The sequence below is a fragment of the Lathamus discolor genome, chromosome 4 (assembly GCF_037157495.1).
Source record: "Lathamus discolor isolate bLatDis1 chromosome 4, bLatDis1.hap1, whole genome shotgun sequence".
Taxonomy (NCBI): domain Eukaryota; kingdom Metazoa; phylum Chordata; class Aves; order Psittaciformes; family Psittacidae; genus Lathamus; species Lathamus discolor.
The window spans coordinates 52734348-52750660 of record NC_088887.1 but is presented as its reverse complement, the minus strand read 5'-3'; the positions used below and the strand labels follow the sequence as shown (position 1 = coordinate 52750660).

Below are 16313 nucleotides of genomic sequence, written 5' to 3'. Positions count from 1 at the left end.
CCAAACCAAAATTAAGCAGATAACAGACTTGTTAACTGAGCACTGAGGGTTGCCTTAGGATGTAGGTGCTTACATTTTGAATTGATTCTCAGTTGTCAACTTGATGTGTGTGGGAGGTAAAATGAACTTTTCATGAAAAACATTCTCACAAGAACAGTTGCTATTCATCGTTCTTCTGGTACACTAAGGTGACTGGGAGAAGGGAAATGACAGTGTTTTCAAGTCTTCTAAATCAAAGAATTTAGAAAGAATAAAGAATAAAATCACTTTTCTGAAGCAGTGATCTTTAGATCATATCCAGTTCTTTGGCTGCTGGAAAGATATACTTAATTTTTCAGTAAAGACAGTTTTCTTATATTACAAATCTGTAATTTTGTCATTATAATTGCAAGTATTTTAATTAAAATGCTGATGATAAAAAGAGTATTTATGTAAAGGAGTTGATTATGCCTGATGATACAAGATCAAAATTAGGCCAAAATGTGGATGTTCTCCATCATGCTTCCTTACATAGATATGTACGCTTTTATTTTAGTTGTCTCTAATAATATGCAGAGCATTTCAGGTGTTGTATGATTGCCAGTACTGTGCAGGTTGACACTAATCTAAAAAGCAGCTGTGTTTAGAGCTGAGAAATGATCTTTTTGCCAGTTACAAATGTCTCTTTCCTCCTTGAACTGTCCTCAGTGTAGAAGTAAACTTCATAAAGCCATTTCTGCCCTAATATTTAGACTTCCAGTTCTTAAACATCAAAATCAAAGTGCTGTTAGCTGCATTTTGATCAATATGTTGAAATTGAATCTTCAAAAAGTTTGACTTTAAGGAAAAAAAAAGAAAAAATGACACTTCATTTCCAAATATTTTTTTTTAATTTTTTTTTTAATTTTAATTTTTTTTTTAATATTTTTTTGTAAATGTGTCTATTGTTGGACAGACATTTCTTTCGTGTAAGATATGACCATAGGTATTTAATAATTATGCCTTTGCTTAATGCATATACAGTAGTTTCACCAAGTAAACAGCAGTACCTGTACGCAGAAAGTTCAGTGTGTGCATATTATGAGTGTATGTTTAGGACATGGCCTTAATTGCTAGTGTATAATCTCTAAGAATTTCCTGTCCATCTTCTACTTTGTAGATTTTTAATTCAGTACCCAGTAGCTGAAAGCTTTCAATGGACACTGAACAACTAGTTGCTGGGCCTTCTGGTTTATCTTTGTGGTTTGTGTTTTATCTTTATCTGTGTACTTCAGTACCCTCTCAGCGAAGACTGGGTAAAGGGATGTTTGGCTGCCACCTGCATGGCTCTTAAGGAAGAATGTCTGTGAGGCTTCTATGTAAATAATGGCATTTAATAATGGGAAAGTTGGCAACTCTGTTAATTGCTCATGAGGCATACCTATGTAGAATTGTGCTTTGAAAGTTTCTTTCAAGTAATCTCTCTATCTTGAGGCTGAATTTTTATATCCAGTAGCAATGCAGCCTCATTCTGCAACTGAAAGCAAAAAAACGCATATTCCAAACATTGTCTAGTCACAGTTACTTCCTCCTGTTACAGTCCTTAGAGAAGCTAATGCACTGCTTTGGAGATGGAGGCCTGTCACCAAAGGAATGAAATAAATTGTAATGGTATTCAAAGGATAAAATGGAAAAACAGGTGTGGCGATCACAGATGAAACTTTAGTCAGATGAAGGAAACAGTTGTAAATAGGCAGTTTGGTTCATCATGTAGGACAAAGGGAACTTGTGTACTTCCCAGGCAGTTTATAGGTGGAGTTTTGAGTGTTTTATAAATATCCAGGGTACTTTTTCCCTCTTGCATTGAACACAGTCTTTTTCAAAGGCTTTCTGCCTGAGTTAGACACTAGACTTCATTTACCAAGCTGCTTTGAGAAACAATGTAGGTGTTTCTCATATTGTTAAAACACATTGTTTACAATATTTTCCAAAATGGCTCTGAAGCCGCTTTGCTGGGATCTGTCTTTCCTGTGTCCCTCATAGCAGGGTGGACAGAAGCTATATTCATAAGCTGCTGGGCCTTGCAGGCCACCTGCTAGTGCCATGGCTGGCTCCTCGCTGCTTATGCATGTTGGTGCATGCTGGTCTCCTCTGGCTTGGCTAGAGGATCTCCTGGCACACTGTAATGTGTTTGGTGGACCCTTTGTGCCCCTCACCAAAGACTGAGGAAGAAAACCTGTACCGTGGATGTTTAATGTGGCAAAATGCATCTATTGGGAGGTGCTTGGGGAAGTCAGGGAGGAGGTTAGCAGCAACAATATGAAGCAGCAAGGCCAAATTTGCATGGCATAGCCATATGGCTGTTGAAATACAACTGTCAAATTGCTTCCTGTTGGTGGGTAAAGAGGGCTGGGGTGCACCCTGTGGGAGGTGTCACACTTTTTGTGTGGGGACCACCCTTCTTTGTGGAGTAGGGACTGCCTGAGGTGCCCTTCTTGTCTTCTACTCACCAGCAAGGGCTGTCTGTCGGTGGCTATTGTTTGATGCAATTAGTTTTTATTGACTAAGATGACCTTAATAGGTTTCATTTATGTACCTTGGTTTTACTGCAGTTTAGCCCTCTAAATACTCAGGAGGCTCTTAAAATAACAAAGATAATATTAATTAGAAGCTAAAAGGAACCTAAAGCTTTAAAACAGTATTTCATTTTCTTTGACCATTTTTTAATACATGTACGCATTTAAAACTGCACCTTCAATCTTGGAGTCGTACAACAGCTAAAATGTTTAGATAAATGATAGTTGAGGTTACTATAAAAAATAAATCTATGTAAATATCTCTCAGGGTTTGTTTTGGGTTTTTTTTCCCTTTTTATTTTCATATTTGAGACCCTTGTCACAGTCAGTTTCATTGCAGGCCACCAGGATTGCTGTTTTTCCCATCCAGTCTGTTGGATACTTTACCCAATAGTAAAGTTATTTTTTAAATATTAAGAATAACCGGAAATTATTTTCAGATCCATAAAAGCAAACATATGAATTAGGATACTTTACCCTCTGAAACTGTTCTACCCCATTTGTTTAAAATTGAGCAGATTTCACACTGACGGTATCTCTGAAAATGAGGGAAAAGGGAAAGAGAAGAAATAGCAATAGCTAAATGAAAGGGCTTATGGCTAAAGGCCTAATGTGCAATAGAATATTTTTCTGCCATTTTTGCATTCAGCAACAAAAGAATAAAGACAGTACACTGAACTAGAGGCTAAACTCTTCTGGTTTGAGATGAAAATTTATCTGGTTTACTGTACTATTAAGAATACATTGTTTGTTTTTCTGCTAATGAGTGCATGCTAGATCATTGTTTACCAGTTACTGTTCTAAATCTACTGTCCAAATTGCAATTGAAGTTGGCGGAACGTAAAGGAAATTTCAAGGCAGCTAAATATTGTGCAGAGCTTCATTTACCCTATATTATTGTAACTTCAAAATGGCAACAGATTGAGGAATAGGCATGCTAGGGTCACCAGCCCAGTATGGTATTCAGTTCAAATAACTTGGATTTTTACGGATTCATCCTATTTAAGCATTAATTGAAATCTCAGTATTGCTACCTTTAAAAATCCAGTTGTCTATTAAAAATAGAGTGTCTTTAGAGTAAGATACTAGTACAGCTTCTCTGAGACTTGTTTCTTGCCCACTGGTTTGAATTCACTGTTTTTCTGCACAGCCTTCACACAGTTAACCAGCAGTAGAAACTGAATAGCTGAAAATGAAGTCTTGACGACAGTAACCATTTTTTGCCCCTCAGTGAGGGAGTACACATAAAGCACTGTGCTTTTTCCTCATGAAATGCCCTGACTGTCCATGGCAGTATGAAATAGTACATTATTTAGATGTTTTGTGCAGCTGACAAGTATAGCCATTTCGCTGGATGTTATCTCGGACTGCCTGAATGTAAGAGAATGAAAAGGTTTAGAGGAAAAAGAAACTGAAATCGTCAATTTGTGTGCCCTGGGCACGCTGATTGGTAGGGCTAGGGTGACTTCTGCTTGATTTCAGCGCTTACCGGGAGAGCTTGAGTTTGTGTGGTGAAAACTAAATGGTGAGTCAGTCCAGAAACTTTCCTGGTCCAGTACTAATGAGCTTGGGGACCTTCAGTTTGTATGCATCACTTGTCTAAGTGTTACAGAGGTTTCCCCAAGAAACACACTTTGTGTGGTTTGCATTCACAGAGTATATCAAGTTAGAAGGGACCCGTATGGATCAAGTCCAACAACCTGCTCCTTGCAGAACCACCTAAAACTAAACCATAAGCACTGAGTGTCACTCAGATGCTCCTTAAGCTCTGGCAGGCTTGGTTCTGTGACCACTTGCTTGGGGAGCTTGTTTGAGTGACCAGCCACCCTCTCAGTGAAGAACCTTTTCCTAATGTTCAGTCTAGCATTGTCTCTCTCTGTCCATCCCTCCCATAATAGAACAAGTAGCTCTATTAAGCAACGTCAGCCATGTTCAGCAGTGTTAGTGCGCTCAAAGATGGGGGATTCCTACAGATGTTGTGAGAAGTGGTGGTTGAGGTGATGAAGGAGACCAAAGTCATACCATTCCCTCACAAGATGAGAAGAGCGCAGCTCTTGGTTCATTCTGTGGGGCAACCACCAACTTGGCAGGTGACTATAAGTACATGTGTACTGACTGGCCAGGCAGTATGTGGCATAACTGCCTGGGTTATAGTAGAAGTTTGTGGGGCTCTTCAGCAGACATGGAGTAGGAAAGTGTAAAAAAGCAGATTCCTTTAGTTCTGCTGCTTATAGAGCAACATATTTATTCATTGTGTGGGCTGCAGTCTGGCATGAACTTAATTCAAAGGCTGTTGCAAGTGCCTATTTGCAGAAGGGATATGAACTTACTCTCTTTAAAATACGTTTTTGACTGTAATTGTGAAATGCAGAAAAAGTTATAAATCCATCATTGAACTGACTATTTTAAGCCCATCTAGTCATTTCTCCAGAGATTAGATTTTAACAAATGAGATATTTTTAGATGGATTAAATGAGGATATACCACATGCCAGAGGTATGAAGCAGCTTTGTAAGTTTTAAGTTTAAAGCCTTGTGTTTACAATATGATGTTTGAAATCTGATGGTGTACAGAATTTGTCATGTAGTGTACCATTATAGAAATGTAACAAAGCTCTAAATGTCTGTAAAAATGTTGTGCTGAAGTGAATAATCATTAGATATATTTATTGTTTACCAAGCAAACAAAATATATAACGATAATTAAGACATCTTACATAGTCAGTTACTCTAACTCTTGCACGAGGACTTCCTCTTATTAAACTATGTGCAAAAGCATCTATAAATTCCTTTGAGAAATTGGTGTGTGATGTGCAACGCATAAAGACTTCCTGGTTTTTAACTGGCATTTTCACCCTAACCCTCAATAGGTATGTGGAATTCCCTTATGGGTTGTTTTGTTGGGTTTTTTTTTTTTTTTGCTTGGTTTCTCTTACGGCCCAGATGGCATTTGAAAATACAACTTGCACATAGCAAAATGCCTATTTCCATCCATATGTACATTTTTTGAAATGAATTGTGATATGGCTTTTGTCCAGGCTGGTCCGAAGAGGGCAAACCGCACCCTGGTGTGCATCCAATGCAGCATCACTAGCTTGCCAAAAGAGGTGATTTAGCTTGCTGCATTCAGTGTTGGTGCGGCCTCACCTTGAACACTGTGTGTAGTTCTGGGCCCCACAATTTGAGAATATTAAAGTCCTTGAATGTGTCCAGAGGAGGGCAACAAAGCTGGTAAAATGGTTGGGAGGAACATCCTGTGAGGAGCAGCTGAGGACTTTGGGCTTCTCTAGGTTGGAGAGGAGGTGGCTGAAGGGCAACCTCATTGGTCTCTAAAGTGCATGAGGAGGAGAAGTGGAGAGCGAGGTGCTGATCTCTTCTCCCTGGAATCCAGTGATAGGACATGCAGGAATGATTCAGAGCTGCTTCGGGGCAGGTTTATACTGGACACGAGGAAGTGTTTCTTTACCAAGATGGTGGTAATTGAACAGTGGAACAAGCTTCCTAGAGAGGTGGTCAATGCCCCAAGCTTGTCAATGTTTAAGAGGCATTTGGACAATGCGCTCAAATAATATTCTTTAACTTTTGGTCAGCTCTGAATTGGCCAGGCAGTTGGACTAGATGATCATTTTAGGACCCTTCCCAGTGAAATAGTCTATTCTATCCTTTAGCATTTTTTAGCTGTGGAACTCCTATTAATTTTGTTACTAGACCTGTAGAGCTTGGATCTCATAGATGAGGCTGAACATAGATCCTATAAGCACACAAAGCACAATTGAAAAAACACCCAGGCATCCCTGTAGACTGGGTCTTGATAGAAAGGTTGCTTTGAATGCGGGGACGTGACAGTTCAGGCATTTTGGAACATCCACTCTTGGCAGTCAAGTCAAAGAATTTGTTACAGTCTGTTCTCAATATTGTTTTCCAGGCATAAGAAGCTTTCTGCTCTAGTAATGATGACAATGTAAAAAGCAGCGTGATAGCCTAGTACCACCTGTTTAGATGGGCCTGTTCTGTGAGAGGTACTGTTGTGTGTGATTTTGATTTTAATTCAGTTGTAATCTGTTTAAACTTGGTCCGTTTACCTGTCCCCTTGCTTTTAAGCCAGCAAGTATCAAGTGGTTTAATTCATGTTATACTGGATTATAAAACACCTCTCTAGTAATGAGGTGCTTATTCTTAGCAGTGATTCCATGCAGAAAATGTAATAGATGTAAATATATGACTGTACTCAGAGTTGGGGGGAGAAAGGATTTGTGAAATGGCAATATAGTGGACGATTCAGCAGCTATTTTTATTCCATTTCAAGTGTAATAAGCAGTGTGTTTTGAAAGCATGCAGATCTTCCTGCAAAAAATTGCCAGACTTTTATTCTGGAGACAAGGGATAATGTTGGTAACTGGAAGAGAAAAATTGGTGGTCCAGGATTAAGCTTGTTGTCTGTTATCATGATCTTCCCTCCACTGACACATCCAGGGTGTGATTAGGACTTGCTTTTGTTTCCTCATTGTGCTTGGCTTTAATTACCTGTATTTAGAATGAAATTCCTTGAAACTGAAAAGTGATTTACATTACTTTGTACCCCTTTTGAAATGCTACACCCACAGCAAGTTATTTCCCTCTTGTACAGCAGTGAAGAAATGGTGCTTTAAGTGACTGCACTGTGTGGTTGGACAGGATGTGATCCATGGATGCAATGGTTAAAACTTAAAAGCTTCCCTTCACCTGCTTTTTCTCTCTATCTGTTCCTCGGAGGAATTATTAACAGGTGCTGAAGGCTCAAGTGCTGCATGGCCCCAAACTTTCAGTGCACAAAGAAAAGATCAAACATACTCTTTAATAAAAGGAAACTACGGGAGTTAGAATTCATTGTGACTGAGGACTAATCTGACACTACTTGCTAGGTTTTAAGTGAGAGTGAAATATAGCTGTTAACAGTCAAATCAGCTCTTGTTTTTCTATCTGTTTTTCATCTTCTACCACAGGAAGGACACTAGCAGAATAAGGAGGGATCACGAAACTATTTTAATAAAACATTAAGCACTGCTGAGAGAGAGGTATGGCTGGGGGTGCTGCACTCAGAGATGCAGACACTATTCTGAAATAAGTAAGATTATTTTTCCCCTCCTTTTTTCCTTCATAGCAGTGCTCATCCCATCCTCCACATCATGTTTATTAGGCTGAAGATTTTGAAAAGATAACATTTTCTTTCTCTCCATATCAAGATCTCGGTCCCATCTGCGTTGACATTTTAACTTTATGAGGGAGAATGCATTATGTAGAGTTTCCATTAGCCTGCAGAATATTAAGTTTTGAAAACATGCGTTGTTTTTTGTGAGTGAAGCAGAGCAAGCCACAGAGATGGTTTGTGCTTGTCAAAATTAGATTGCCGTTTGTTTTTCTGAAAGTTAGACTGAGAACTTAGCCTACCACTTGTTTTCCTTCCCTTCTCTCTACCTTTGTTCAGAAAATATAATACTCTGAACAAAGGCCAAGTTCTTAATAGCACAAGTGAAAGCATAACTATAATTTGTAGTTGGGAATACTGTGAGTAGCGTATGTGGCCGTACATTCCTTTGGCAAGATGTTATTCGCATTCTTCTTGAACATATAATTACGTATCATTGCTTAATAAGGAAAGAACTTCTTTGTCAAACATTCCTCTGTAGTGTTAAGCTTTCAAACTCTATATTGTAATAGAACATTTTAGAAGGTATCAGAAGATTCAACTGCTGCGTTTCCCCCCCCCCCCCCCCCCCCGATATGGGAGATAACATTGCTACAACATTAATTGTAGTCTAAAATAGGTAAAAGTGTAATATGCAGTAGCGTATTTGTGCATAAGTAGTACAGGAATATAAATGAAATCTGTCTGAACATGCACTCATGGTAACATTTTTCCAGCTTGTTTACAAAATGAAAGACTATCTGTCTCTGGTAGAAAATTCTGTTTAAAGCAGTCTCCCACTATCCTTTGAAGTGTTAAATCCTCCTAGGTTTCATTTTTTTTGGCACAAGAGTAGTGGATGTTTAAGAAGCCAACTACATTAGCTTGCACAGGAGCATTCCTGCCTTATTTTTGTTTCTAGGTCTGTTTCCTGTGTTGGGGGAAGGGCAATGAGAGCACAGCTGCTCCTAAAGTTCAAGATGAAGCTGCTTCTTCAGTGTGTTTTAAGTCTTGGTCACAGTTTCTTACTGGAAGTCTTTAAATGAGCTTTAGTCTGATCTTCAATTGCTCTTTTACAGGCATGAAATCTCCCCCTTCTCTCTTTTACCCTCCATCCCAGTTCCCAGGAACTAAACCCACTCACTAGTAAAACAAAACTCCTAATGATCTGCAAAATAGAGATCCGGGAGAACCCTCAGAAGCAGAGCATTTTGACATACACATTTCTGAGACCAAGTAGATAATTGGCTCAGCATCAGCTTGACAAGAGTGATCAGTATTTGTTTTGAGATTACTTCTCCCCCTGCTTTTTAAAATGTTGATGCTTGCCAGCACAGAAGATTGGCTACTTTGGATGTCAAAGCTGATATCATTTCTCAGATAACCTGAACATCACAGAAAAGGAAAGACAAATTTTCTGCCCCTTTTTCTATGATACCTCCAGTAATTCAGATGGAGAGGTAACAGCCTAGTCCTCTTTTGCATTTCCTTGTATGTATTTTAAATGGTTTTCTATCTGCATTTTGGCACACATATTCCATGATCTGAAACACTGCTGGGTTATTTGGGGTTTTTGGGGGGTTTTTTATAGTTTTACAAACAAACTAAAGCAGCTCCTTCTGTTTGTTCAGTTAACGTTTTTATTGGCCTGTGTTGTGATCATATGTGTATAAAAGAAATGAACCAAGCCTGCAATGAGAAGAATATCAATGTTGCAATTTTTAATTTCATGCACTAGTAGGACTTTCTGTCAAAGTAGCTTTGGTTATATTGACTAAAGTGTTTGGTTGAGAAGGAAAAGCACATATTGTTAGTTATATATTTATTTTCCTACTTGAGAGCAGTTTGCTGGTTGGTATAGGAAGGGTATGTTTTGTTTAAAATGTAGAATAATGGGAAATAAAACTGTTGCTGCCTCTCAGAAGCATATAGCATGGAACACTGGGTACATGGATGGAAGCCCGGTTCTCAGTGTGGCTTTTCTTCCTAAAGCTGAAGGTAGTTTAATCCCAAAAATGCTGACAAGTTAATGCTGGACCCTTACTGTAGATTTACTGAAGTCTAGGCATTGCAGAAAGATAGTAGAAACTATTGCAGACCAGCTGACTGAAGTAGTTATAGCCCAGATACTGACCCAGGTAGAATGATGAGATAACTGGTGTAGGATTTGGTTAGTAAAGGACAAAAGAGAATCCCATGACGTCACTAATACTTGTTATCATGCGTTTGTTAAAAATAGGTCTTGTTACACTGCTACCATTGCCATGTTTTCAAGGTACTTATACTTTGAGCTGTTGACACAGCAGTGGTGTAAAAATACACATTTAGATTTGTATGAGGCCAATCCCTTGGTACGATTTGGCCTTTTCATGAACAAACAAGAATGCTGCACAGTGAGAAGGACACACGTTAGCTGTATCAGCCTAAAAGAAGATGAATACAGTTATGTCTGAGGTCCTTGAGTATCTGTGTATACTAGGGGGTTGCCAGTCTTCCACATTTGAACTTTTTTTCACCTGTGCCCTGGTAAAAATAATCACAGGTTATAGATGATTCAAAGATTAAGAAAATAATAATGAATAGAGCAAGTTGCTGGGTGACTATGCTTGTCAAACTGGGCAAAGGGAGGTTGTTGCTTTAATATAGCAAATGTAACATTGTGCTCTGAGAGACAAAGACATAGGAGTTCTTTTTTAGAGCAAGAGATTCCATCCTGCATGAAACATCTGCAGCCAGAGGGCTGACATGATCTCTGGGTACATAAGGTAGAAGGTTTGGGAATGAGAAGGCAGATGGTACTCTGGCACTGAGCGGACTAAGGCTTTATTGTTTTCTTTAGTTCTGGTGTCCATAAGTAAAGAAGAAAATAGATGAAGGTTCAAAAAAAAAAGTCACAAGAATGATTAAAGGGTGGAAACAAGCCTTAAGTAAAAAGGTTCTTTGAGTTTAAGGTACTGAGCTTAACAGAAAGCTAAAAGGTGTTCTCTTTGAGCCTTCATAATGTATAAATCTCTGAACTTCTGGTGTTTAATTCTAACTGGGAGAATAATGGAGCCCCTCTATTCTGATTCTAGTTCTGTCATGTCTTGACAGTTTTAAAAGCTTTGCAAATTTTATATATAATAAGGTCTTAAGAGTATTCAGCTAAGTTGTTAAATATAATTACCTGATTTTATAGGTGGAGAAACTGGGATAAAGTCACATGCTTTAGTTCTGCCTCTGGATTTTTTTATAGAGTACATTTACAGAAATCTCAGGGTAAGGGTATTTTTTAATTGTGTTGCCCATTGAAATGGTTCTATGAATTTTCCTAATTCTGGGTAATGAAGTGTTCTGTGTTTTGTGTAAAGAAAATTTACATTTGTTATGTGAGCTGTGGTTATGAGGGATTGTGTTAGTACCTGCGATCCTAAAACTGAAATTCAGAGGAAATTAAGATGGAAGTGAGAGCGAGGGGGTTTGATAATTGTCTGATAACAAGAAAAAGTGAGCAATAGTGTACATAATAAAAATATATTAACTTTATTTAATAATCCAATGACATACCCACTTACAGCTTATTTGGAAAAAATCAAGCAGGTAACTATATGGGCTATGGCAGATTATAGAGGAAGCTGAACCCAGGACAACTGTGAAGTCAAGAAATGCATGGTCAGAGTGAAATACATTGGGAATACACTCAAGAAAGAGCAAATAGTTCAGCTCTTAACTTTTAAAAACGTCTCGTCTTATTTATAATGCAATCAGTATATCACCCAGTGTGCATATATATATATGTATATATAAATATATATGTTATTTCTGTGGAAATAAAAATACTTCTTTTTTATGTATGAAGTGCCATATGCTGATGTTGGAAGAAAGTTTTATTGCTGTTTCTTAACCATTAAAATATATATTGCAGAAAAAGTAATACAACTCCTAAATTATCATTGTAGATTTTGCACAAATGTTCATTTTGCACTGTCTTTTCCTATGTAAGTAGCAGGAGGCAAATACTGAAGTAATTAATGCGGTATACTGTATGGTGTTTTCAAGCAAAGTGCTTATGGTTACATAAACCAGGAAAAATATAAGTGAAACCCAGAAGCAGGGAAGGGGGAGAAAGACTGGAAACAAAGGAACAAGGCATGGAAAGAAGACCTGAAAGTTTGTGTATAAGCAATTTTCATATTGGTACATAAATATGTATACATTTTATCTAAACAGAGTTTGACTAATCCTTCTCAATTTGAATTTTCTCAAGGATATCTGAGTACTTGCTATCCTATGTCAACTGAATTATTTTTTCAGGTATAAACTTGTCAGCAGATGTTCCAAGGATCCAGTCTGCTTCCACCCTCATGATATGATGGGGTGTGGTGCTTCAAAACTTGGCTACTCTATACCTGGGAAGAGTGAATCAGCTTTAATTAGGTCAGTCTTTTAATGTCAAAACCCTCAAGCCTTCCACTGTCCCAACAGATTCATGACAAGAAAGTAAACCCATTAATCCCAATGCTGTGTGCGTATACATAAACGCCTGAAACTTCAGTGTTGCTAGGACTGTAAAACCAGATTTGTTTAGAATACCACCCAACAAATAACACCAAGTCCTGCCTTCAGCCTCTTCTGAACTCTTAACAACCAAGCAAAAAAGTTCCAAGCAAACTACAAATGGTAATAGTCTTTCAGATTATAAGAATATTGAGATCACATGTTTATGAAAGTGTTTGGCAGATGATCAAGTTCAGTGTTGAAGTTTGTGGATTCAGCCCTGCAGCCTGACATACAAGTTGTGGCTGATTAAACCTGAACTAACTTAGCTACCATGTCAGAATTATGTCATTGCTCAGAGCTTTTCTAACTTTATCCAGGTGAAACAGGGCTCCCTTTTTCCTTTTCTCAACGTTGTTACTTTAAGAAACAGATGTTTAATATAAACTATACAGTAATGTTGCTGTCCGCTATGATCAACAGGGAAATTTTTCTCACTCATGCTCATGTGTGGATGGTGGTGATTGGGTGTGTAAAAGTTCTTTAGAACTTGAGTGAATTTACTCTAAATGGTGCATATGCTGTGTACTTGTCACAGAAGTCACTGTTCATTAGTGTAACAGGTAATAGAGGTGGAACGTGTGAATACAGTTATTGCTGTGGTTGCACAAGTCTTTTCTAAAATGCCTTATTCTGTTGTGTAATACTTCTGAATTAATATTGCGCACTTTCCCCCCCCCCCCCCCTACTCAGGAGCATGTTTTTTTAACATGTGAACAATACAAGCAAAAAGTCACAGTTTTTTACATGGAGTGATTTATGGAGCCAGGGAGGTGCCATAGAGTCTGTATCATTATTTGAAGATGGGGGGGGGGGGCGGGGCAGAATCCAGAAAGGAATCTGTTTGTTTTTTTCCCCTTTTCTATGTTCTCAGACTACAGCAGGGTTTGATGTAAATAATTAGATGTTGTATCTGTTTTGAAACAAAACTTCTCAGGTGCAGGTATATTTTAATGTTGACAGTTAGCTTCTATCCTACTTCTGTTCAGCACTAACCTGTCTCTTCTGGTCTGCATCCTTCTGTGATGTGTACCTGGGGGAAGGGAGGGCGAGATACCTTCTCAACTCTCCCGTGATTTATAGCAGTATGTGAAGAAAATGGCAGGACCCAGTGGTACTACATCGTATACAATTGTTGCTATCTTTCCTCTTGGTATACCTTCTCTTCCATTTTTCATCTGGTTTTCTGGATCAAAACTTAAGTGTTAATCTGATTTTGCCCTTGACAGCTGGCTGTCCTCATAGATGAAACAAATCCCATTTTTAGCCATATTATTTTCTTGAAGACATCTATCCTACATTTCAAGGTGCTTGGAGATTAAATCATTATTTAGTATGTAGAAAGTTATCTAGTGACATTCTTCCCACCCTTACGTTTTTAGAGGAGCAGGGATGGGGCCAGGGTCAGTAATGCCTTCCTCCCAGCCCTTATTTTAAAATTCAGTTGGTTTTGTTTGGTTGGTTGGGGTTTTTTTTCCCCAAACAAATTCAATCAGACTGACCATGGGGGGAATGCTGGTGTTTTCTTTTGGGGGGTTTGTTTTCTATTATTATGAATTGAAATGTAAAGCTGGTATTTTAAAATTCAACATTAAAAATGTGCCAACCAAAATGCTTCATTTTCATTCAAGTTGTCAGTCTCAGTTACCATGTTCTTTACTTTGGTTGGGCCATTTCTACAATAAGAAACATACATAATATTAAAATAAATTATTAAAAATACAGTATGTTTTGTAATATATACGTGTCAATGCAGTATTATAATCCATCAGTACATAGAAAAATAAATGTGTTTTATTTATTAATGGAAAATGTTCTTCTGTCAAAATTTCTAACCAGGTGTACTTACAATCGCTTTACCAGAAAAATGATTTTTTAATTTTATGGGTGTTGAATAACTACTTTGCGTTTATACCAGAAATAATAATTTAAAAAAAATATTCCTGGCAGCAAAAAGTATCACATACCATCCTTCTTTCTACCTTTTCCGAAAACCTGTCTGCTTCCGTTGTGGACTGAGATACCATGGAGCCTCTTGGTACGTTTGAGTGCTGTAGACAAGTATTCTCAAGGAAGTAAAGCTGTCTTGTGATTTCTGTGTGTCCCTCCTGTTAAAGTGCATTACAGAGAAAAATGGATTGTTTAGTATTACGTGCTTAGCTTTCGCACAGCTGTGGATGTTATTGCTGTGGGCAGCACTTAAAAAAAAAGAAAATCTGACTTCTAATTTTGTTTGTCTAGTCTCATGCACACTATTATCTGTGCCCAGTAGATTGAACAGTGAACCATATTAATTCTGGAAGCAGCTTTAGGCTATTCATCCTTGCTGGCTATATAGGTACAGTTCAGTTATCAGGAATCCCTAGTAAAATTATTCCTGCTTGTTCTGAGATTTGTCAGCTCCTTCTAGCAGGTGGTTCCCTTAAAGCACAGAAAGCTAATACAGCAGGAGAACTTACTAAAAAATAACACAGTGTGGCAATGGCAAACTGTTGTAAATTTCTGCTTGCTACAGTTTCATTTCTCTCCCTAGTTCAAAATGAAGTCTCAGATATATCCTTATTCCAGAATACATCAGGGATGTACAACTGAATATAAAGTCAGGTCGTTAGGGTACTGGCTATTGCTTTAAAATGTCATTCAAAGTAATATAATAAAAATCTATATGATCTTAGCAATGTATAAAATTTCCATAGTTATGACATGCAAAGCGCATTTTTAAATTTGAAAGCATTATTGTTACGTAACACAGGTCATCAGAGCCTGGCTATTACTGAAGCCTAAAGCTTCCCGTACTCTAGATCCACTAATCCCAAAATGGAGAATAACATTTCATACATTCGTCCTTGCATAGTAACAGTAATAAAGGCTGAAGTGAAGTACTGCACTTTCATCACTATGGCATTTCTGAGTGCTGAAGTGTCACTGGCAGAACAAGTTTAAGTGCTCGTGAAGAACTTGATCTTTCCAATCTTTCTATTTACCTGTAAAATGGGTACTACACGTGGTTGTGTGCAGCTGTCTGGGGGATCGTTTTGTGATCTGTTTTGCAGTCTTTCCACAAATGAATTTTTTGAGTGAAGACATACTGCCACACCAGAAAAAAAGTATGCTTATATCAAGTTGTTTTCAATCTGTGAACACAGAAATGAATTAAGTAAAATGCTAAGCACACTAAAATGTCATACATGGACATCAGTCTTAACCTTGGCGAATTATCCAGTGTTGCTTCTTTGCCGAAGCCAGCAGTATTACCATGATACAAGATGCTTCAGGCTTCCTGTGAATTTCAGCCGTCCCTACAGATGGAGGGTGGACGTGCCTGTGATTTAGCTATTATGTCCCATTTGTTCATTGACTAGAGGGAGAACAGTCAATCTAAGCTACTTGGGAAAATGGTGTTCTTACTGTTTCTCTCTTATGAAAAATAAGTACCTTCATTTCTGCTACATTTTCCTCTAACTATCTGATCCTTACCTCAGGCATGATTGCAGGCACAGGAGGGTAGATAAACAAGCCTGGGACCTTTGTTATGCCTCACCTCCATCTTCTGCATCTAGAAAGGAGGAGAAGTTGATCTCATTTCATCTGTCCTCGGTCTGAAAAAAAGGGGATTGAATAGGCTTTGCCACAGGAAGAAGAACAGGAATCATTCGAGAGGCAAGAGATGCATGTGGTTGCAGTTAGCTGCTGATCTGAGCTGCAAGGAAATGCAAGGTTGGCAAAACAGGTACCTAGTGAGAAATTCAGGGAGTAACAGGAGGCTCTGTTGCACTGCTGCATAGCCAGAGAGCTGCAGCAGGGAACAAGGTTACTGCACTCCGTAAAATGGCAGCCCTGTAACTGCTGTGTGTGTTACAGACACACAGGAGGAGTTCAGAAGTCAAAGGGGGTTAGGAGAAAACTGGAATGTGTTCATACGTAAAAGAGGCTATTTTTTAAGTCAGGTATTTCTGGTTTTTGAATAGAGTTAGCACTGCAAGGGAAAGACTTATGCACATGCTTAATGGTAAACATGCCTTTTAGTGTGCTACCTCATTTTTTTTTACATATGGTTGTTTCACTGCTGCTGAGGCCTGC

General features: G+C 38.3%; 1 protein-coding gene across 4 annotated transcripts in view; it reads left to right on the top strand.

The window, feature by feature from the left end:
* Nucleotides 1-16313, top strand: part of TBL1X (transducin beta like 1 X-linked) — a 196343-nt gene that overhangs the window by 15632 nt on the left and 164398 nt on the right. Inside the window, exon 1 of one of the 4 annotated variants that reach the window (XM_065677476.1) lies at nucleotides 12042-12113. The exons of the other annotated variants lie outside the window; for them this stretch is intronic. The gene's annotated coding sequence lies outside the window, so the exon portion shown is untranslated. Of the gene's footprint in view, nucleotides 1-12041; nucleotides 12114-16313 lie in introns of those variants that run through there. 4 annotated transcript variants of the gene reach the window in all.